Below are 23516 nucleotides of genomic sequence, written 5' to 3'. Positions count from 1 at the left end.
TAGTAGAGACGGGGTTTCACCATGTTGGCCAGGCTGGTCTTGAACTCCTGACCTCATGATCCACCCGCCTCGGCCTCCCAAAGTGCTGGGATTACAGGCATGAGCCACCGCTCCTGGCCTGGCTGAGAACCAATTGTAAGCCACCACAGAGAGTTGCAAAACCATAAAACAATTAGCAATAACTCTGCTATCAAACAATTAATTTCCAGGGTGTGTAAATATGTCCCCAAGGCTCCAACTTACAGACTAGTAAGAGTTTTGAAGCTTGCCGTTTTTCGAAGGCTTATACAGAATAGTTTCCTGCAAACTCAAGTGGCTGGGAAGCCCAGCTGAAGGTTACTTCTACCCAAAGGCCATGTCAGCAGAAAGTGGCCAACAGGTCTTAGGCCTGAAAAAGCTCAGCCTGAATTTCAGGAATGACATCTGAAACTGCTGGTTTCTCACAAGGAATAAAAGCTATCTGGGAAGCTGGAGAAGCAGCTTACTGTCTGGGGCAGGGACTTGCAAATGGGTAAGTAGATACCTGGGGAGATAAAGAGCCCAGTGCCGGCCGGGCACAGTGGCTCACTCCTGTAATCCCAGCACTTTTGGGAGGCAGAGGTAGCAGATCACTTGAGGTCAGGAGTTTGAGACCAGCCTGGCTAACCTGGTGAAACCCTGTCCCTAGTAAAAACGCAAAAAGATTAGCTGGGCGTGGTAGCACGTGACTATAATCCCAGCTTTACGAGAGGCTGAGGCAGGAGAATTGCTTGAACCCAGGAGGGGGATGCAATGAGCCGAGATTGTGTCACTACACTCTAGCCTGGGCAACAGAGTGATACTCTGTCTCAAAAAAAAAAAAAAAAAAAAAAAAAGAGTGAGTACAATATTGATTGGGGTGGTCTTCAGGCATGGAGCTCAGATGTTCTGTTTTTCAGACTTTGGCCCAACACATGACCACAGTAGAAGTCAACGAGTCTGAGTTCTTGGAACTGTCTGAAGATGCTTACTGGTTGGACTGCAGGGCCTTCAGTTCTTTCTTCATTTCTCTGCTAGCTAAGATTTTCCAGATCAGCAGTAGGAATATCGGAAGGTCCCTCTTTCCTGCTTTGACTGAGATAACTCACCAAGGAATCTTTGGATGTGCCCAACATGAAACATTTCAATCAAACCTGAAGAGAAATTGAGATGTTTGAGAGATTAAAAGAGGACTTAAGATGTCTTGGTTCCGTTCAATTTCTCTTAAGGGTCAACTCTTAATCATAAAGCAAATGCATTAGTATTTTGTAATATATTAGTATTATGTAATTTCTCCACACTTACAACCTTTAAGAAGAAGGACTGAAGATAAGTTAAATGGTTTCTATTTACTCTAACTCAATAATACAGAGTTTGACCAGAAAGTAATCAAAGTGACTTTTAGAATAAGCACTCCAGGCAGGGCGCGGTGGCTGACGCCTGTAATCCTAGCACTTTGGGAGGCTGAGGCAGACAGATCACCTGAGGTCAGGAGTTTGAGACCAGCCCGGCCAACATGGTGAGACCCCATCTCTACTAAAAATACAAAAATTAGCCAGGTGTGGTGGCACACGCCTGTAATCCCAGCTACTCGGGAGGCTGAGGCAGGAGAATCATTTGAACCCAGGAGGCGGAGGTTGCAGTGAGCCGAGATGGTGCCATTGCACTTCAACCTGGGTGACAGAGCGAGACTCCATCTCCAAAAAAAAAAAAAAAAAAAGAATAAACATGCCCAAACTCTCATAATAGAGCAAGTAATGGCTTTGGAGTGGATGCCTTCAGAGCATATGTACCAATCTGGAAAGTTGTAGCTCAAAACACATTCTGCAGCCCCCTCCGTCAATATTGCCTTCAAGGCTAATTTACAACACACAAGTGAAAATCTACTTTTGACTTCACATAGAGTTATGTGGCTTGTCTACTCCATATTAATCCCTAGATTTGGCCACAGATGGTTTGTGTCTGTTTCTGAAAATCAAATCTACCTCCAAAGGACGAAGATTTATCATTCCCCCAAAGACATACGGAAATTTAAAAATGCAATGCAGGCTCTGAAGGTAATTCTCAAGCACCGTTGCTAAAGTGTGAACAATAGAAGATTTGTTTGAAAGTCAGGGTTTCCCAGGTGGTGACTTTGAAGACCACACACTTCATGTGTATGCACTGGGTCACAAAATGCCAGACCTAGAAGAGGCCTTGAAGACAGGAGCAGGGACTAGGTGGACAGGATCTTTAGACTTTGTGTCCCAGGTCCCTCACTCTCCTCATCCTCATCCCAGCCTTGCATCAACATTTTCTAGCGCACATTTGAGCTGCCTCCCTCCACCCCATCCCATTCATGGCTTTGTTAAGGGCATCAATCATGTTATTTTACATCACATCTCATGAATATGGTTCTAAACAATGATAATAGGAGTTGAAAGAGAAAACCAGCTTGCAGGTTTATGTTGGATTTAGTGCCTTCCACAGCCTAGTAAGATGCTCAATAATGTTGACAAAATGAACTGGACTTGAGATGTGATACTAAGAAATATATTTTAGCTATGGAATATATCATCACTGTTATCAGTGCCAGTGCTCACCACTGCATTGCAGACTGTGGTGGGAATTACAAATGCCATGCTATTAAACCACCTCAGATAGATGTCTGGTGAATTTCTTTAAAGCTTCAACTATTTCTGGTATTGATTTTCCCGAATAAGGGGCTATTACCAAGAACTGTAAAGTACTCTGCTCAGTAGATAACCATTAAAATCTAATCGCTGCCAAGTCACAGAGAGAAGAGATGGGAAAATGTGCTTTGTCAGAGGCTGGTGGAAGTCAGCTGCAGGAAGAATCTGGGGGCAAACCTTAGGAAGAGCTCAAGTTATCAAAAGCAAAATCATCAGCCTCATGCAACAGTGAATTGGCCATCCTAGAAATATTCCAGTAGAGGTCAGATGACCCCTTTTTGGGAGATGGTGTCTATAGAGGGGCTTCTACAATAAGCTACAGAGCTCCTTGGTCCCCCTTAGAAGCTGAGTTTTTAGGATTCTATAACATGGATTTTGCAAGATAAGGATCTGTATGATACAGACACCAACACATTCCTTGACTAAATCATTATCCTCTTTTATTCTGTTTTGATAGAACAATTTTTCTTTAGCTTCTTTCTTTCTTTCCTTCCTTCCTTCCTTTTTTTTTTTTTGAGACAGGGTCTTGCTCTGTTTTCCAGGCTGGAGTGCAGTGGTACAATCTTGGTTCACTGTAACCTCTGCCTCCCAGGTTCAAGCAATTCTCATGCCTCAGTCCCCCAAGTAGCTAAGACTGCAGACACGCACCACCATGCCTGGCTAATTTTTGAATATTTTGTAGAGATGGGGTTTCACCAGTTGGCCAGGCTGGTCTCGAACTCCTGACCTCAGGTAATCTGCCTGCCTTGGCCTCCCAGGGTGTTGGGATTACAGGCATGAGCCACTGCACCCAGCGGCTTTTTTTTTTCAGTCAAAACTCTAATCCCGTTCACTAAAAGGAGTCTTTCTGATTAACCAAGCGAGGTATTGACTTCCTACCCACTTCCCAACTCAATCAGAACAGTCTTTGCCTTTTCTTCAGGATTTCTAAACAGCAATAGACATTCACAGGGTAGGAAATGAGCATCTTGTTAAATCTTCACAAATACTCCGATAAGCAAACATTCAAGTCCATGTTATGCAAACAAGGAAACTGTGGATGAGGGAGGTCTCAAGATGTCACAGCTAGCAAAAGCTAGAGTGGGCACTCCTATGCAGGCCAGCATGGTTCCCAAGCACATGCTCTTTCCGTTATACCAGGATGTCCCCTGTGTCCACTGTGTGTATAAACACTGCGCTGAGTCATCCAATCCATGTATTGTTATTTCAGTTTTTATCGATGTATCGACACTCTTCACAATATGATTCTTTTGTATTTTTTATTTTTCTGAGACAGAATTTCACCCCTGTTGCCCAGGCTGGAGTGCAATGGTGTGATCTCAGCTCACTGCAACCTCCTTTTCTCAGGTTCAAGTGATTCTCCTGCCTCAGCCTCCTGAGTCTCTGGGATTACAGGCATGCGCCACCACGCCCAGTTAATTTTTGTACTTTTAGTAGAGACGGGGTTTCACCTTGTTGGTCAGGCTGGTCTGAAACTGCTGACCTCATGTGACCCACCCGTCTCAGTCTCCCAAAGTGGTGGGATTACAGGCATGAGCCACTGCGCCCAGCACACAATACGATTCTATGCTAGCCATGAAAGGTCATCTAGTGGTAGCATTGTGCCGAGCAAGGCTCTGGGAGCTTACTGTAACAAACTAGTGGTTCACTGGCAGTAGGTACTGTTGTCATCTCCATTTCTGAGATTAAAAACTGAGGCTAGGCCAGGCGCGGTGGCTCACGCCTGTAATCCTAGCACTTTGGGAGGCCAAGGCGGGTGGATTGTCTGAGCTCAGGAGTTTGAGACCAGCCTGGGCAATATGGTGAAACCCCATCTCTACTAAAATACGAAAAATTAGCTGGGTGTGCCAGCATGCACCTGTAATCCCAGCTGCTTGGGAGGCTGAGACAGGAAAATCGCTTGAACCTGGGAGGCAGAGGTTGCTGTGAGCCGAGATCGTGCCACTGCACTCCAACTTGGGCAACAGAGCAAGATTCCATCTAAAAAAACAAAAACAACAACAACAAAAAACTGAGGCTTAGGGAGTTTAGGTGACTTGCACAAGTCACATGGCTAGTAAGTAGTAAAAAGAGGGTTTGAGCCAGGTTTATTGGCTCACACCTGTAATCCCAACACCTTGGGAGACCAAGGCGGGAGACTGCTTGAGCCCAGGCTGTGTTAGTGCCACTGCACTCCAGGCTGGGTGACAGAGCAACAGCCTGTCTCAAACAAAACAAAACAAAGCAAAACAAAAACAAAAAGAGGGTTTGAACCCAGACGTTCTGTCATCCGTATCCTTCTCTGCCTTAACCACTAAACGATACTGCCTCTACCCTACTTGAGGAGGAAGAGTCACTTTGCATTTTAATAAAGCATCCACATTATTAACATAGTGTCATATTCATAACAGGAAATTAATAAATATGCTATTAATTGGTAACGGGGGGAGACGATCATGGAAGGCAGGAAATAACTAATTACTAGGTGGGCAGGTAGTCAGAATGGTCTTGTGGACTATCAGAGATCAAAGATGTTTGGCTGGGCATAGTGGCTCACACCTGTAATCCCAGCCCTTTGAGAGGCTGAGGCAGGCGGATCACCTGAGGTCAGGAGTTTAAGACCAGCCTGGCCAACATAGTGAAACCCTGTCCTACTAAAAATACAAAAATTAACCGGGTGTGGTGACACACACCTGTAATCCAAGCTACTGGGGAGGCTGAAGCAAAAGAATTGCTTGAACCTGGGAAGCCAAGGTTGCAGTGAGCTGACATCACGCCCTTGTACTCCAGCCTTGGTGATAAGAGCCAAACACCATTTCGAAACAAACAAACAAACAAACCAAAAACCAACTGCAGGGTCAAAAGCCTTTGAGAAAAAGCTGTGGTTATCCAAACGCAGTGTTGCCTTCTTGTTCCAGAAAACTGAACTGAGGGGCTGGAAAGAGGGAAGAGCTCCTGGGCACCCTCTCAGATCTGAAAACCTGTCCCTGCCTGTTTGATCTAATGCCTTTGAAAGGTTAAATCAGCTCCTTTGGCTCTCCAAGCATTCATTCAACAACAATAAAAACAATTTTTTTGAGACAAGTTCCTGCTCTGTCTCTCAGGCTGGAGTTTAGTGGCGCCGTCATGGCTCACTGCAGCCTCAACCGACTGGGCTCAAGGGATCCTCCCACCTCAGCCTCCCAAAGTGCTAGAATTACAGGCATGCACCACCATGTCCGGACATTCAACAAACACTTGCTGAGAGATAACTCCATGCCAGGCACTGGGAACAAGCAAAGGCCCAAATACAGCCCCCGCCTCATGGAGCTTACATCAGAGGAGTCATGAGTAGAATATGATACCTCAGGTGAGGCTAATTGCTATGAAGGTAAACAAAGCCATACTGAGAGTAACAGGAGAGGAGTGCGTTTTAAATAGAGTACTCAGGCCAGGTGCAGTGGCTCATGCTTGTAATCCCAGCACCTTGGGAGGCCGAGGCGAGCAGATCACTTGAGGTCACGAGTTCGAGACCAGCCTGGACAACATGGCAAAATCATGGTGGCATGTGCCTGTAGTTCCAGCGACTAAAAGAGGCTGAGGCAAGACAGTCGCTTGAGGCCAGGCACAGTGGCTAACGCCTGCAATCCCAGCACTTTCGGAGGCTGAGGCAGGCGAATCATGAGGTCAGGAGTTTGAGACCAGCCTGGCCAACATGGTGAAACCCCGTCTCTACTAAAAATACAAAAATTAGCAGGGTATGATGGCGCATGCCTGTAATCCCAGCTATTCAGGAGACTGAGGCAGGAGAATCGCTTGAACCCGGGAGGCGGAGGTTACAGTGAGCCAAGATCGTGCCATTGCACTCCAGCCCAGGTGACAGAGTGAGACTCTGTCTCAAAAAAAAAAGAGAGAGAGAAACACATCATTAGGCAATTTCGTCATTGTGTGATCATCCTAGAGTGTACTTTCACAAACCTAGATGGCATAGCCTGCTACACACCTAGGATATATGGTACAGCTACAAACCTGTACAACTTGTGACTGTACTGAATACTGTAGGCAACTGTAACACAATCAGAAGTACTTATGTATCTAAACAAAGGCAGCTGTAACACAATGGGAAGTATTTGTGTATCTAAACGTAGAAAAGGTACTGTGAAAATACAGTATTATAATCTTATGGGACCACAATCATATATGCAGTCCATTGTTGACATGACTGTATATATTTCACTTACTTGGAAAATTGTAATATATATATTTTTTCACTTAACTTAAAAAATATGTATTTTATTAAAATACATATTTTATATATACTTTTATATGAAAAATATGTGTATATTTCACTTACTTGAAAAGATATCAAACGAAGCAATTAAGAATTTAAGGCCAGGCGTGGTGGCTCATACCTGTAATCCCAGCACTTGGGAGGCCGAGGCAGGTGGATCAGCTGAGGTCAGAAGTTCAAGACCAGTCTAGCCAACATAGTGAAATCCGGTTACTACTAAAAATACAAAATTAGCCTGGCATGGTGGCGCACGCCTGTAGTCCCAGCTACTTGAGAGGCTGAGGCAAGAGAATCGCTTGAACCTGGAAGGTGGAGGTTGCAGTGAGCCGAGATCACGCCACTGCACTCCAGCCTGGGCAACAGAGCAAGACTCTGTCTCAAAAAATAAATTAAAAAAAGAAAAAGAATTTAAGAACTGGGTTCTTGAGTCAGGCAGCCAACTTTTCGCCTGAATCCTTCCTACTCTCTCTCTCTGTGGCTTAGGTAGAAATATATTCCTTTATTTTTATTTTATCTTTTTTTTTCCTGCCACCCATTCTTTGCAGAAACATATTCCTTTAAGACTCCATTTTTGAGTTTGTAAAATAGAACTAACAAGAGTGCTAGCCAGGCACGGTGCCTCCACCTGTAACCCCAGCACTTTGGGAGGCCAAGGCGGGAGGATCACTTGAGGTCAGGAGTTTGAGACCAGCCTGGCCAACATGGCGAAACCCCATCTCTAGTAAAAATACAAAATTTAGCCAGGTGTGGTGGCAGGCACCTGTAATCCCAGCTACTTGGGAGGCTGAGGCAGGAGAATCACTTGAACCTGGGAGGCAGAGGCTGCAGTGAGCCGAAATCATGCCACTGCACTCTAGCCTGGGTGATAGAGCCAGACTCTGTCTTAAAAAAAAAAAAAAGAAAGAAAGAAAGAAAAGAAAAGTGCCTATGGAATGGGGTTATAAGGTTGCTGTAAGCATGCCCAGAATAGCTGCTCAATAAATGGTAGCTACTATATTATTATCACTATTATTAATATTAAATACCTACTCTCTGTCCAACATTTTGCATATATTACCTCTATTCATTACCAAGAACCATGAAAGATAAATATTATTATCCTCAAATACAGATGGAAAAAAATCCCTCAGCTGGAGAGGTTGAGGAATTTGCCCAAGGGGAATGGACAGCTCTCAGGAAAATCCTTCAATGGCCCTAGGTTCCCAGGACCACACCCACCGAGACTGGCTTCTCCAGGGAGCATATGTGAGTAACAGCCTGTGGCTTCCATTGTCTTTTCTTGCCGGCACACACTGCATTACGACTCTCTCTTTGTTTAGAAATCAGTCTCCTTGATTTGCATTTGGTATCAGGGTTCTTTCTTTGTTTAGAAATCACTGTGCTTTGATTAGTTTCTATTAAAGAACAAGAAATCCTTTGTCCTTGAGGTCCGAATGACATAAGAGTTGTGACTGCATGGCCCCAGGCACCACAATTTCTGCTCCATGATGGTAATAAAAGGAGTTGGGACCTCTGCCCTGTCAGAGCAGTAACCCATTGGGTCTTGGCAGGAGGGCCAGGCCCCACTCTGTCTTCATCCCAGACATTGAGAGTAGTGGCAGGTGGAAGGTGCCTCAACAGAAAGGATGAAAGCAGCAAAACTGCTATTTGCATATGAGAAGGAATAAAAGACAAGGGAAACCCCTTTTCTTTTCTTTTTGTTTTTTTGTTTTTTTGTTTTTTTGTTTTTTTGTTTTGAGACAGCGTCTTGCTCTGTCACTTAGGCTGGAGTGAAGTGGCATGATCTCGGCTTACTGCAGCCTCCACCTCCTGGGTTCAAGTGATTCTCCTGGCTCAGCCTCCCGAGTAGCTTGGATTACAGGTGCAGCCACCACTCCTGGCTAATTTTTGTATTTTTGTAGAGACAGGGTTTCACCATGTTGGCCAGGCTGGTCTCGAACTCCTCACCTCAACTGATCCGCCCACCTCAGCTTCCCAAAGTGCTAGGATTACAGGGGCGAGCCACCACACCTGGCGGGAAACCCTTTCTCTATCCTTTGGGGCCATCTCCTTGAAATGAAACGAATTAAAGGAGGGTGTGGCCCCAAGGGGAGAGAACCCCAGTTTGACAGAGCCTGGAGTGTCAAGGTTCCACCATTATGACGCATGGAGTCAGGACACCAGGCCAGGGTTCTTGGGCCTCTTAGTACCATACTTCACTGCCACCTAATCTTGAGATTCTGGAATAGTCTCCTGTAAAAGATGAGCCACGTTCAAACAACAATTTGAACCCAACCCAAGCTCTTGTATACTCTTAACTACTACGAGATCAATAACTTTCACAATTCTCTCATTCTAAACATGAAATAATTTGCTCACTGGACAAAGAGCCATTCACCTGTTCCTTCGTTCACTCAGTAAATATGCATAGGATAGTATGATGTGTCAGGCATGGTTCTCAGTGCGGGGACTATAGCAGTGGACACCACAGACAGAAATCCCTGCCCCATGGGACCCATGTGCCGTCAGGAAGAGACCAGCGATAATAAATACACAAATAAGTAAGTTATGTTGGATATTGGAGATAACAAGAGATAAGAATTGAAAAGGAGAGAGAGAAAAAATAGGTGGAATGAAGCCAGGCATGGTGGCGCATGCCTGTTGTCCCAGCAACTACTAGAAAGGCTGAGGTGGGAGAATTGTTGGAGGCCAAGAGTTCAAGACAAGCCTGGGCAAGTAGCAAGATTCCGTCTCTACCTTTTTTTTTTTTTTTTTTTTTTTTTTTGAGAAAGAGTCTCACCTATAGCCCAGACTGGAGTAAAGTGGTGTGATTATGGCTCACTGCAACCTCCGCCCCTCGAGTTCAAGTGATTCTCCTGCTTCAGCCTCCTGAGTAGCTGGGATTACAGGCATGCACCACCACGCCCAGCTAATTTTTGTATTTTTAGTAGAGATAGGATTTCGGCATGTAGGCAAGGCTGGTCTTGAACTCCTGACCTCAGGTGATCCACCCACCTCGGCCTCCCAAAGTGCTAGGATTATAGGTGTAAGCCACCATGCCCAGTCCCCAGTCTCTATTTTTTAGAATATGGGGGATGAAAGGGATTGAGGACACAGGTAGGGAGTGGTAGTTGATGTTTTCAGGAGGGAAGTTGGGATTGGCCACTTGGAGAGGGAATATTTAGATCTGGAGACTGTAAGGGAGTCAGCCGTGTGCACACCAGGGAAAAGACTCAAGTAGGCGTAGGAAAAATGGGCGTGTGACTCACATTTTGTAAGTCTGATCCTACTTTTCCACCATGTTACATAATAACTTAAGAGATATATTCCCAAAGAGGGAGACATGATTCAAAGAGTAATAAAATAGAAATCATTATTGATGCAGGGAATATGGGAACATATGTTTTAAAGCTAAGTGACAGCATTTAACTAAAATCTAAACCATAATTCTTAATCAGTCCCTCCTGAAAATGCCTTGCTAAAGAGATTTGCACACAGTAGCAACTGAGGAGGCATTCAAAGCTAAATGCTCCTCTTGCAGGAAGAACTTGGGGCTTGCTTTTCTTTTGCAAAAGGAACTTTTCAGAAATGTCTTGCAGGTGCCTCTCCCAAACACTGAAAAGGACACAACCTCCCACCCGTGGTTCCCTTGGCTGAGTCTAAACCACGGGCACACAGTTAGGCAAATCCAAACTAAGGAACACTGTGAAAAACAACTGGCCTGAACTCTTCAAAAATGTTAATGTCATAAAAGATATAGATAGATAGATAGATAGATAGATAGATAGATAGATAGATAGGCTGGGAGAGCTGTTTAATAATAAAGGAAGCTAAAATGACATAAATCACACAACAAAATACAATGCCTGATCCTTCATTGGATATGCTGAATTAACATTTTTCTTGAAAAACCTAAACAGCTATAAAAGACATCATTGGAACAACTGGAGAAAGTGATTATGGACTATATGTTATATTTATTTATTTATTTATTTTTTTGAGACAGAGTCTCGCTGTGTCTCCAGGCTGGAGTGCAGAGGCATGATCTCAGCTCACTGCAGCCACCACCTCCCAGGTGTAAGTGATCTCAAGTCTCAGCCTCCCAAGTAGCTGGAATTACAGGTGCTCACCACCATGCCCGGCTAAATTTTGTATTTTTAATAGAGACAGCATTTCGCCATGTTGGCCAGGCTGGTCTTCATCTCCTGGCCTCAAGTGATCCGCCCGCCTCGGCTTCCCAAAGTGCCACTATATGTTAAATAATAGCGTCTAATGATTACCAAATTTACTGAGTAACAATTTATCGTGTTTCTGAGGGAGAATGCCTCTGTTGTTAGGAGATGCGTGCTGAAGTGTTTAGGGAGATAGTCTTAAGATTTCTGCAGGTTATTCTCAAAAGGTTCAGCAAAACCAAACAAACATAAATAAACAAGATGTATACATGTACAAAGAGAGAGAGAGAAGAAACCTGGCAAAAATGTTAACAGTTGGTAAATTTAGGAGAAGAGTATAGGGGCATTCATCGTCCTAGTCTTGCAATTTATTTGAAGATGTAAACTTCTCATTAAAATTTTTTGAGACAGGATCTGTCTTTGTTGCCTGTGGCTGAAGTGCAGCAGCACTATTCGTAACTCACTACAGCCTCAAACTCCTGGGCACAAGCCATCCTCCTGCCTCAGCCTCCTGAGTAGCTGGGACCAAAGGCACATGCCATTTTTCTTTTAAAGTTGGAGAGAAGGAATCCTTCAACCTGTCTTCACTCTGTCTAGACTTCCTTGCAGTGGTTTTTCTCACTGTATGACTTTATTGCTGCCTTATATCCTTTTTTTTTTTTCCCCCTTTTTGAGATGGAATTTCACTCTGTCACCCAGGCTGGAGTGCAGTGGCATAATCTCTGTTCACTACAACTTCTGCCTCCCAGGTTCTAGCGATTCTCCCACCTCAGCCTCCTGAGTAGCTAGGATCACAGGCACACACCACCATACCTGGCTACTTTCTGAATTTTTTTTATTAGAGATGGGGTTTCACCATGTTGGCCAGGCTGGTCTTGAACTCCTGGCCTCAAGTGATCCGCTCATCTCGGCCTTCCAAAGTGCTGGGATTATAGGCATGAGTCACAGCACCTGGCCTGCCTTATATCCTTTTTGCAATACGGAGTGTGGGGCATAAATAATTTAAAAATAGCAGCTTCTTTCCAGACATTTTTATTTATTTTATGTTATTTGGTCTTTCCAGACATTTTTAGTAGCAAACATGTGATTTAAAAAAAAAAATTAGCCGCCTTGCCATTTAAAGTAAAAATACCTACTGTAAAAAAGACACAGCTATAGGACAGGCACAGTGGCTAACGCCTGTAATCCTAGCACTTTGGGAGGCTGAGGCGAGTGGATCACTTGAAGTCAGGAGTTCTAGACCAGCCTGGCCAACATGGCGAAACCTTGTCTCTACTAAAAATACAAAATTAGCTGGGCGTGGTGGCACATGCCTGTAATCCCAGCTACTCGGGAGGCTGAGGCAGGAGAATCGCTTGAACCCGCGAGGTGGAGGCTGCAGTGAGCCAATATCATGCCACTTCATCCAGCCTGGGTGACAGACTGAGACTCTGCCACAAAAAAAAAGATACAGCTACAGAGGCAAACACCAGGACAGTGACTGCCAAGGATTGGGATGGGGAAGAGATTGACTACAAAGGGGCATGAGGGAACTTTAGGGGGAATGATGAAATATTATCTATTATCTGTCATAATTGTGGTAATAGTGGTACAGCTTACATTTGTTAAAACTTTAGATGTGTAGACCTAAGAAATGCAAATTTTACTGTGGCAAATTATACCTCAGTAAACCTGACTTAAACATACACACACACAACAACAACAACAACAACAACAACAACTGCTTCTCAACAGGTTGAGATGAGTCTGTATTAGAAACTTGTTCTAGACTGGGTACAGTGGCTCACACCTATAATCCCAGAACTTTGGGAGATCAAGGTGGGAGCACTGCTTGAGGCTAGGAGTTGGAGACCAGACCGGGAAACATGAGACCCCGTCTCTAAAAAAAATTAAGAAATTAGCCAGGCATGGTTCTAGCTACTCAGGAGGCTGGGATCACTTCAGCCCAAGAAGTCTAAGGCTTCAGTGAGCTGTGATTGTGCCACTGCACTCCATCCTGGGTAACGGAGTGAGATTCCGTTGCTTAAGGAAAAAACAGAAACAAAAACAGACAAAAAAGTTGTTCTAAACGAAGCCTTACAATTGGTACTCTCCTTAAAAGGCAGAGGAAAGAAGATAGAAGTTTTTAACAGCAAAAGCATTTTCTGAATGTTTGAAAAATGTACACAGCATAAGCTCTTCATTGTCTGGGGCTGTTTGGAAGTCTAAATTAGTAGATTAAATCTCAACTCTCTGAAGCAGCCAGGAGGCACTTTCAGGTCCCTATCGTAAGTTCAACTGGACTCCATTGGTCAGGTTAAGACCCTTTAGGGATCTGCTGTATGGAAGAAATGGAACAGTTTTATTTACTAAATCAATATGTTGGTATGGAAATGAGGGCCTCTGGAGTGGTGAAAACCAGATTAGTCTCAGAAAGATCAAAAACTTCATCTGCAACATCTTTTGGACCATTAGGCATTGCACACTTATAGAACAGGCTGGATTCAAGTCCACCGCCTCTCCCCCAGGGCTAGGCATGTAGAATACTCAAGCCAGTAACTTATAGTCAATGCCTTTGTTCAAAGCCGGAATGCTTGGTTCTGCACTGCAGGAACAGTGAAGACAGACAGCATCTCCTTCCTCTGAAGATTCTGTTCGGAATGGATAAAGTTTCAGCATTCTCCCTGGATGGGGCAGCTTAGCAGGTGAGTTCCTGACATTTCTGAGTAGACATCTGACTCCTCCTTCCTCCAGTCCTAAACTGCACACCAACTTCACTGGTCAGAGAAGCAGGCACCACACCCCACACCTTTGCATCCAGGTGACAAACAGCCAGCACTTCTTCTAGGTGAGTTGAAGTGTTTCCAAGAGTGTGGAAGGTGAAAAACACCAGGGATTAGTGTCTAGGCTCCGGACTCAGTGTCTGAATTTGGTTCCACCATCTCGGGCCCTTAAGCAAGTCAGTATCCCTACACTTGCCTGCATTTTGGCATCTGTAAAATGGCAAAGATAATACTAACAGCAAATGCTTGCATGTATCTTCTTCCAATCAGACACGGTTCTGAGCACTTTACATATACCAGCCAGAGAATCCTCACATAGCAGTAGTTGAAGTCAATAGTATTATTCTCCTCCCCCTCCCCTCCTCTCAGTGAGGAATAAATAAATTCTTACCATGAAGGGCTTGGAAATAGTTCAGGGCCCAAAACACTGAATAAGTTTCAGCTATTATTTGAGATGGTTTCAAAGGTCACATGGATAAGCATTTTTAGGTCCAGAGATGTGCATTTATAAAAATAAATGCAGGCGGGCCAGGCACGGTGGCTCAAGCCTGTAATCCCAGCACTTCGGGAGGCCGAGACGGGTGGATCACGAGGTCAGGAGATCAAGACCATCCTGGCGAACACGGTGAAACCCCGTCTCTACCAAAAAATACAAAAAACTAGCCGGGCGACGTGGCGGGCGCCTGTAGTCCCAGCTACTCCGGAGGCTGAGGCAGGAGAATGGCGTAAACCCGGGAGGCGGAGCTTGCAGTGAGCTGAGATCTGGCCACTGCACTCCAGCCTGGGCGACAGAGTGAGACTCCGTCTCAAATAAATAAATAAATAAATAAATGCAGGCCAGGCATGGTGGCTCATGCCTGTAATCACAGCATTTTGGGAGGCCAAGGTGGGCAGATCACCTGAGGTTGGTCGGGAGTTCAAGACCAGCCTGGCCAACGTGGCAAAACCCCATCTCTGCTAAAAATACAAAAAATTAGCCCGGTGTGGTGGGCATACCTGTAATTCCAGCTACTTGGGAGGCTGAGGCATGAGAATCACTTGAACCTGGGAGACCAAGGTTGCAGTGAGCTGAGATCATGCAACTGTGCTCCAGCCTGGGTGACAGAGCAAGACTCTGTCTCAAAAAAGAAAAAATTAAAATAAAATAAAGAGATTCAGCAAAAATTACAAAGGTGGAATGCAAACGCCCAAACACTGGAAAATACTGCTCTAGATCCAAAACAGCCAAAATAGTGCCTGCTTTTATTTACGTATTTATTATTTATTTATTTATTTATTTATTTATTTTAGAGATAGGGTCTCTCTCTGTTACCCAGGCTGGGGTGCAGTGGTGCCATGATAGTTCACTGCAGCCTCAATTCCTGAGCTCAAGTGATCCTCCCACCTTGGCCTCCCAAAATACTGGGATTACAGGTGTGGCAGCCACCCTGCCCAGCCAGTGCCTGCTTTTACTGGCTGTCTTCCCTCCTCTCCTCCCTTACAAATGTCCATCTCTCTGTGGTCCAGCAGACAAGAAAGAAGTCAACTGAATTTCTTCTCGAGAAATTATAGAAAGAAAGAAAGAGAGAGAGAGACCGGGTGTGGTGGCTCACACCTATAATCCCAGCACTTTGGGAGGCCTAGATGGGTGAACGGGTGGATCACTTGAGGCCAGGAGTTTGAGAGACCAGCCTGGCCAATATGGTGAAACCCTGTCTCTACAAAAAAAAACACAAAAATTAGCACAGCATGGTGGCACACGCCTGTAGTCCCCACTACTCGGGAGGCTGAGGCAGGAGAATCAATTCAACCTGGGAAGCGGAGGTTACAGTGAGCTGAGATCACACCATGGCACTTCAACCTGAACAACAGAGCAAGATGCTGTCTCAAATGAATAAATAAATGATAAATTAATAAGAGAAAGGAAGGAAGGAAAGAAGGAAAGAAGGAAGGAAGGAAGGAAGGAAGGAAGGAAGGAAGGAAGGAAGGAAGGAAGGAAGGAAGGAAGGAAGGAAGGAAGGGAGGGAAAAGAAAAGAAAAGTAAAGAAAGAGAGAGAAAGAAAGAAAGAAGTTGACGGAGACCACGGCCTATTCCCTCCCTGGAACCAGCCTCTTCTTTCCAGCTCAAGGGTCAAGACTGTGTCTCCAGGAAGAAGCAAAGGCTGTGTTTTCCACACCCTTATCTAGAGGTGAGCCGGCAGAAGCTCCTCCCAGACCGCATCTATCAGACAGGCAGACAATAACTGCTTGGGTGAGGAACCAAGGGAGGAGACACCACCTGTCCCCACTAATGACAGAAGACCTGGCAGCCTGAAGCCCTAATATTGGCTCTGGCCCTTTAAGATCCCACCCCACTTAACTGTAACACCCCCCTTCTCCAGGAAATTGGCAAGGGCCCTTGGGCTGTTGGCCTTAGCTCTTGGAGACAGCGGGACAGAGTTGGCAGGACTGCCTCCGCTGCTTTGAAAATATTTAACAATAGGTAACTTTGGCATTTTGAGCAAGTCTTGGATCACGGGAGTTGTGGAGGCCCTGGGAGATGTAGAAAAGGCACGGTGAAAGGTTTTGTTTTGCCCGGAAGGAAAGCATGTGGATATCTCAGTCAGCTCAGACTTCTACTCGGGCTGAGGAGGAAATCAGGAAGAGCTTCTGAGTGTTCACAGAACGCCGCCTCTACCTTGTAGCTGCCCACGCGGAATCGTTCAATCTCTCATCTGACATCACCTTCACAGAGTCAGTTTCATTCGCAAGGAAAACACTGACCAAAAAAAAAAAAAAAGAAAAAACCACACACAACAACAACAACCAGAAGTAACTTTCTTTTAAAGGGCTCCAAACCTCCTGCTACCAAAAACTAGAATTCCCGGTTCCTCTGGTTTACTGTCCCCCAACCCAAGTTTGTGATGGTTTTCACTTCTTCCAGCGACACTGAAGGCAGCCCCAGCAGTAATTTTCTTGCGTTAACCTCTGCAGACACGAGCTTCAGGCTCATATTTTGGCTCTGCGAAGTGCTTTTCATGCATCCTCTCATGCAAATCTCACAACAACCTCGTGAGTTTGGGTCTCTAGTTTTTGCCCTGTGTTAACGGATGAGGAAACGGAAGTGCAAAGGGCTTGAGCAACTCGCCACAAATCGTGATGCCATTTAAAAGAAGGGGTGGGATTTGAACTCAAGACTGTGCCCCAAAAACTGTTCCTGCCATGCCAGATGGAATCTCTAGGTGGGGGATAAGGGGATAAGGATGACAGAAATATGACAGCTCAGCCTTCAGGACATGGGCAGTATCCTCAGCCTGCTGAATCACACTTAGAGCCCAGATACAGGGAGGGCTTGGACTGGGAACTAGGGGCCAGTTAAGGGCTCCTAGTTATTTTTGTTTTTATTTTTTTATTTATTTTTTTTAACTTTTTTTTTTGAGGTAAGGTCTTACTCTGTCACCCACGTTGGCGCAAGCACCACTCACTGCAGCCTTGATCTCCCAGGCTCAAGTGATCCTCCCACCTCAGCCTCCTGAGTAGCTGGGACTACAGGCGGTGCCACCGTGCCTGGCTAATTTTTTAAAGTTTTTTGTAGAGATGAGGTTTCATCATATAGCCCAGGCTGGTCTTGAACTCCTGAGCTCAAGTGACCTGCCTGCCTCTGCCTGGGATTACAGGAGTGAGCCACCGCACCTGGCCTAGTTTTACTATTTAGTTTAATTTTTTTTTTTTTTTTTTTTTAAGAATAGGGATTTGCTATGTTGCCCAACCTGGTCTCTGTTACTCCTGGCTTCAAGTGATTCTTCTGCCTTGGCCTTCCAAAGTGCTGGGATTATAGGCATGAGCCTCCACACCTGGCCCCAGTTAAATTTGAATTTCACATACACAGGAAATGATATTTTATTTTATTTTATTTTTAATTTGTTTTATTTTGAGACAGTCTCACTCTGTCGCCCAAGCTGGAGTGCAGTGGTGCAGTCTCGGCTCACTGACTGCAGTCTCCACCTCCTGAGTTTAAGCAATTCACCTGCCTCAGTCTCCGGAGTACCTGGGACTACAGGCACGCTCCACCAACCCCGGCTAATTTTTGTATTTTTTGTAGCGTCAGGGTTTTACCACGTTGGCCAGGCTGGTCTTGAATTCCTGACCTCAAGTGATCCACCCACCTCAGTCTGCCAAAGTGCTGGGAGTACAGGTGTGAGCCACCGCTCCCAACCAAGGAATGATATTTTAGTATAAATGTGTACGTCCATTCAAGGGAATAACAGGCAGGTTAGCAAAGATGAGTCATAAAATAATATTATTATAGTTTTGTGACCTCTCAGGAAACAAATGATATAAGCATAAAATATTATGACTTTACTATTATTATTTTATTTTTATTGATATTAATTGAATCTTAGTAGACCAAAATGACATAGGTATTAACCAAAGTCATGAATAAGCAGAGTGTGAGATGTTAGATACTGCAACACAGATAGGTTATGTTGCAGTGCAGCACTAAGAATGAATGTCTGTGTATAGTATATATTAATTCTTTTCCCCATATGATTTTCTAGAGCTGGAGGGATTAAAAAATAGATCTATGAGGCCAGGCATGGTGGCTCATACCTGTAATCCCAGCACTTTGGGAGCCCAAGACGGGCAGATCACTTGAGGTCAGGAGTTCAAGATCAGCCTGGCCAACATAGTGAAACCCTATCTCTATTAACAATACAAAAAATTAGCCAGACGTGGTGGCACCAGCCTGTAGTCCCAGCTACTCAGGAGGCTGAGGCAGGAGAATCATTTAAACCTGGGAGGCGGAGGTTGCAATAAGCTGAGATTGCACCACTGCACTCCAGCCTGGGCAACAGAGTGAGACTCCATCTCAAAAAGAAAAAAAAGAAATTTGCCTTTTCTGTCTGAACACTTTCAGAATTTTCTTTTTCAACAACAGCAACAACAACAAAAATAGTATGCCAAGGATATGAATAATTGAAGAAATGTGCAAGCTGCATGCAAAGAACATTGTAAAATCTTACTGAAGGTCACCAAAGACTTGAACTTGTATTTTGTCTCAATCCTCATCACAGTGCTTTGAGGTGGATATCATTTTATCTTTCTGCACCCAGAAAGATTAAATACATTGCTCAAGTCCACAGAGTGGCAGAGCTGCAGTTTAAACCAGATTCTCACATTTGTGCTCTGTATGGTAACTAATGCTAGCCCCAAGGAACTGATACAAATTAATGAAGTAACCAAATGTGACTTCGATTATTACTTTAGGTCAAGATTATTCCTACACGCACCATGCACAGGCTGGCTCACAAATTGTAGGTTTCTCCTTGGTTGTAAACATAGCATGAGTCATATTTGTGGCAAGAACCATGTAACAGTGAAAGGAAATTTTGAGATTTTTGGAGTAGATATTCCTCAGATTCTGAAATGCTCAGGTGAGATAAACCTGTGCCTCCAGGCCCTCACACTTGCTGTTCCCTCTGTCTGGAAAGCACTTCCCCAGATACTGGCACAACTGCCTTCCTCATTCCTTCAAATCTTTGCTTAGATATTGCCATCACAAGGAGTTCTTTCCTGGCCACCCTACTTAGAATTACCATCTCTCCTGGCTTTATTTTTCCCCACAGTACTTATCACTATCTATTGTGTGTATAGTTTACATTTTTATTTTGTTTACTGTCTCCCCCTCATCCTCTACCCACCCCTCTGCCCCCTAAAAAATGTTAGCTCCAGGATAGAAGCAGAATTTTGTCTTTTTGTTTTGCCATCAGCACTAAGAACAGTGCCGTATGCAGAGCTGGTACTCAGTACTTGTTGAATGAATGTATGAGCAAATGAAACCAGAGGAACAAAGTATATACACCCCTCAAAGGAAGCCCTGCACTAGCAAATTACGAGTTTGACTCCAAGGGCATCTCAAGATGGCAGCAGAGAGGGACAGAAACAGAGAGGAACATAGAACTGACTGGCTGTGACTATAGGTTCATTCTACTGTTATCTGTTTTTGCATTTTCTATAGAGAATTCATGATTTAGATGTCCTTTTGTGACTTGCTTCTGTTATTTATATTCTGATTGCAGGATTTATCCATGTTTTCGTGTGCAGCTGTAAAATTTTGTTATTACTCTAGCTGTATGGGATACCATTGCAGGAATAATATGCAATTTATTTATCCATTCTACTATTTTGGGCATTTGGGTTGATTCTTCTTTGGGACTATTTTGATCCCTGCTGGTGTGACCACTTTGTCAAGCTTCAGGTGCACATGAGTAAGAATTTCTCTAGAAGGACAGGAATTTCTTCTCTTTTGCCAAATAATAGCAAACTGTTACCTAAAATGGTTGGGCTAATTAACACTCCCAATAGCAATGTGTGGGAATCACCATTGCTCCACATCTTAGCCAACACTTGTTATTATCTGACTTTTTTTTTTTTTTGAAGATAGAGTCTTGCTCTGTGGCCCAGGCTGAAGTGCAGTGATATAATCTTGGCTCACTGAAACCTCCACCTCCCGGGTTCAAGCGATTCTCCTTCAGCCTCCCAAGTAGCTGGGATTACAGGTGCCCACCACCATGTCCAGCTAATTTTTGTATTTCCTTTTTTTTTTTTTTTTTTTTGTGAGTCACAGTTTCGCTCTTGTTGCCCAGGCTGGAGTACAATGTGCGATCTTGCCTCACTGTAACCGCCACCTCCCAGGTTCAAGTGATTCTCCTGCCTCAACCCACCCAAGTAACTCGGATCACAGGTATGCACCACCATGCCTGGCTAATTTTTGTATTTTTGGTAGAGATGGGGTTTCATCATGTTGGCCAGGCTGATCTCGAACTCCTGACCTCAAGTAATCTGCCTTCCTCAGCCTCCCAAAGTGCTGAGATTACAGGTGTGAGCCACGGTACCTGGCCTATCAGATTCTTTAATTTTGCCCTTCTGGTGAGAATAAAATGGTGTCTCCCAGTGGTTTTATTTTTATTTTCCCTGATTATAAATGAGATTGACAGCCTTTTTATAAGATCAGTTTGTGCTTTTTACATTTATGTATTTATTTATTTTGAGACGGAGTTTCACTCTTGTCGCTCAAGGCTGGAGTGCAGTGGCGCGATCTTGGCTCACTGCAACCTCCACCTCCCCGGTTCAAGTGATTCTCCTACCTCAGCCTCCTGAGTAACTGGGATTACGGGTGCCCACTGCCATGTGTGGCTAATTTTTGTATTTTTAATAGAGAAGGGGTTTCACCATGTTGGCCAGGCTGGTCTCAAACTCCAGATCTCAGGTGATCACCTCGACCTCCTGAAGTGCTGGGATTACAGGCATGAGCCACAGCACCCAGACTACTTTCTTTTTTTTTGAGACAGAGCCTCACTCCGTTGCCCAGGCTGGAGTGCAGTGGCGTGATCTCAGCTCACTGCAACCTCCTTCTCCCAGATTCAAGTGATTCTCCTGCCTCAGCTTCCCAAGTAGCTGGGCATGCGCCACCACGCTTGACTAATTTTTGTATTTTTAGTGGAGACGAGGTTTCACCATGCTAGCCAGACTGGTCTTGAACTCCCGACCTCAGACAGTCTGCCCGCCTCGGCCTCCCAAAGTGCTGGGATTATAGGCGTGAGCCACCATGCCCAGCCTTCTTTCTTTTTTTAAATTTAATATTATCATACACTGTTTGCATGCAGCCATCTGTATCTTCTTTATTCATATGCATTAGTAAAGGAATAAGAATGTAAGTAAATACAAAATAATTTTAATTCTAGTCGGGCACCGTGGTCTATATTAATAATACAAAAAGTTAGCCGGCCGTGGTGGCACATGTTTGTAATCCCAGCTACTCAAGGAGGCTGAGGCAGGAGAATAGCTTGAACCCGGGAGGCAGAGGTTGCAGTGAGCTGAGATCGCACCACTGCACTCCAGCCTGGGTAACAGAGTGAGACTCCGTCTCAAAAAAAAATAATAATAATTTTAATTCAACTTTGGAATGATCGCTGTTTTGCCTCCATACTTCCCTTTTGAAATCAATTCAGCTTAATCAGTCATTAAATCTAATTTAGAATCAAAGACTTGGCCAGGCGTGGTGGCTCATGCCTGTAATTCCAGCACTTTGAGAGGCCGAGGTGGGCGGATCGCTTGAGCCCAGGGGTTCGAGACCGGCCTGGGCAACATGGCGAAACCCCATCTCTACAAAAATTACAAAACATAGCTGGGCATGGTGACACATGCCTGTGGCCCCAGGTACTCGAGAGGCTGAGGTAGGAGGATGACTTGGACCCGGCAGGCAGAGGTTAGTTACAGTGAGGAAAAGTCATGCCACTGCATTCCAGCCTAGGTGACAGAGCAAGACTTTGTCTCAAAAAATATATAAATAAGAGAAAGAAAGAAGGAAAGAAAGAAAGAAAGAAAGAAAGAAAGAAAGAAAGAAAGAAAGAAAGAAAGAAAGGAAGAAAAGGAAAGAAAGAAAGGAAGAAAGAGAGAGAGAAAGAAGAAAGAAAGGAGGGAGGGAGAGAAGGAAAGAATCACAGACTTTAGAAGTGGAAATCATGATATCGTTTTAGCTCAACATTTGTTGAGTGTTTATTTTGTGCTAGTTATGGTGCTTTACATACAAAGGAATGAAAGACTTGGTATTTAAAATAGCAACTTCCTTCTAAGGACAGGGAGTCTCTTATCTGGAAAGTTCACTGAGCACCTTGGCTCAATTACACAAAGTGAGTGCAGTAGGAAATTTGGTGCTCAAAGCTAGAGAAAGCCAAACTACTCTGCCTCATGAAATGAGAAGAATGTGGAGTTCTAGGGTAAACACAGAGAGAAGGAATGAGGAGGAGAGACGAGAGGAAACATGGGAGGTGGGGGTAGGGGGTTTCAGTCAATATGTGATAGATGGATCTCAAGGTGCTAAAATGATCAAGGGATCCTTCCATTTTTGGTATAACGTCTTGCATTGTATCTGTAACAATGCACAGAGAAGGTGGCTTATGTTTTGGTGATTTTTTTTTTTTTGGTAACATTTTTCCACATGGGCTGGGCGCGGTGGCTCATGCGTGTAATCAGAGCACTTTGAGAGGCCGAGGCAGGCGGATCACCTTTGAAATTAGTCTGGCTAACATGGTGAAACCCCGTCTCTACTAAAAATACAAAAATTAGTCAGGTGTGGTGGTTCATGCCTATAATCTCAGCTACTGAACCGAGATCGCGCCACTGAACTCCAGCCTGGGCGACAGAGTGAGACTCCATTTCAAAAAAAAAAAATTCCCATATAGGGAAACCCATTATGGAAGAGGACCAGCATGTTGTTTTGTGTGTTTTGTTTTTGTTTTTTGTTTTTCGTTATTTGTTTTTGAGACGGAGTTTCGCTCTTGTCTCCCTGGGCCGATCTCGGCCCACTGCAACCTCCGCCTCCTGGGTTCAAGCGATTCTCCTGCCTCAGGCTCCAGAGTAGCTGGCATTACAGGCGGGCACCACCATACCCAGCTAAATTTTCTTGGTATTTTTAGTAGAGACGGGGTTTCACCATGTTGGCCAGGCTGGTCTCCAACTCCTGACTTCAGGTGATCTGCTGACCTTGGTCTCCCTAAGTGCTGGGATTACAGGCGTGAGCCACTGTGCCCGGCCCAGCATGTTTAAGACATAGAGGCAATACTTAAACAGAATTAATTCACCACATGCAGAAACTCAAAAGCCAAGATGAGCAGAAGAAGGTAAGCCCCACCACCTCCCCACTCACCGCATGAGGGCTGGGGTT

At 44.6% G+C, this 23516-nt stretch overlaps 1 long non-coding RNA gene across 1 annotated transcript in view; it reads left to right on the top strand.

Moving 5' to 3' along the window:
• Positions 1-264: 264 nt before the first annotated feature.
• Positions 265-23516, top strand: part of LOC112625462 — a 38343-nt gene continuing 15091 nt past the window's right edge. The window contains exons 1-2 of the long non-coding RNA XR_003119603.1: positions 265-511; positions 13660-13753. This is a non-coding gene — a long non-coding RNA (uncharacterized LOC112625462). The remainder of the gene's footprint in view (positions 512-13659; positions 13754-23516) is intronic.

This window comes from Theropithecus gelada, chromosome 5 (genome assembly GCF_003255815.1).
Source record: "Theropithecus gelada isolate Dixy chromosome 5, Tgel_1.0, whole genome shotgun sequence".
NCBI lineage: Eukaryota > Metazoa > Chordata > Mammalia > Primates > Cercopithecidae > Theropithecus > Theropithecus gelada.
This window is presented reverse-complemented; position numbering and strand designations above follow the sequence as displayed.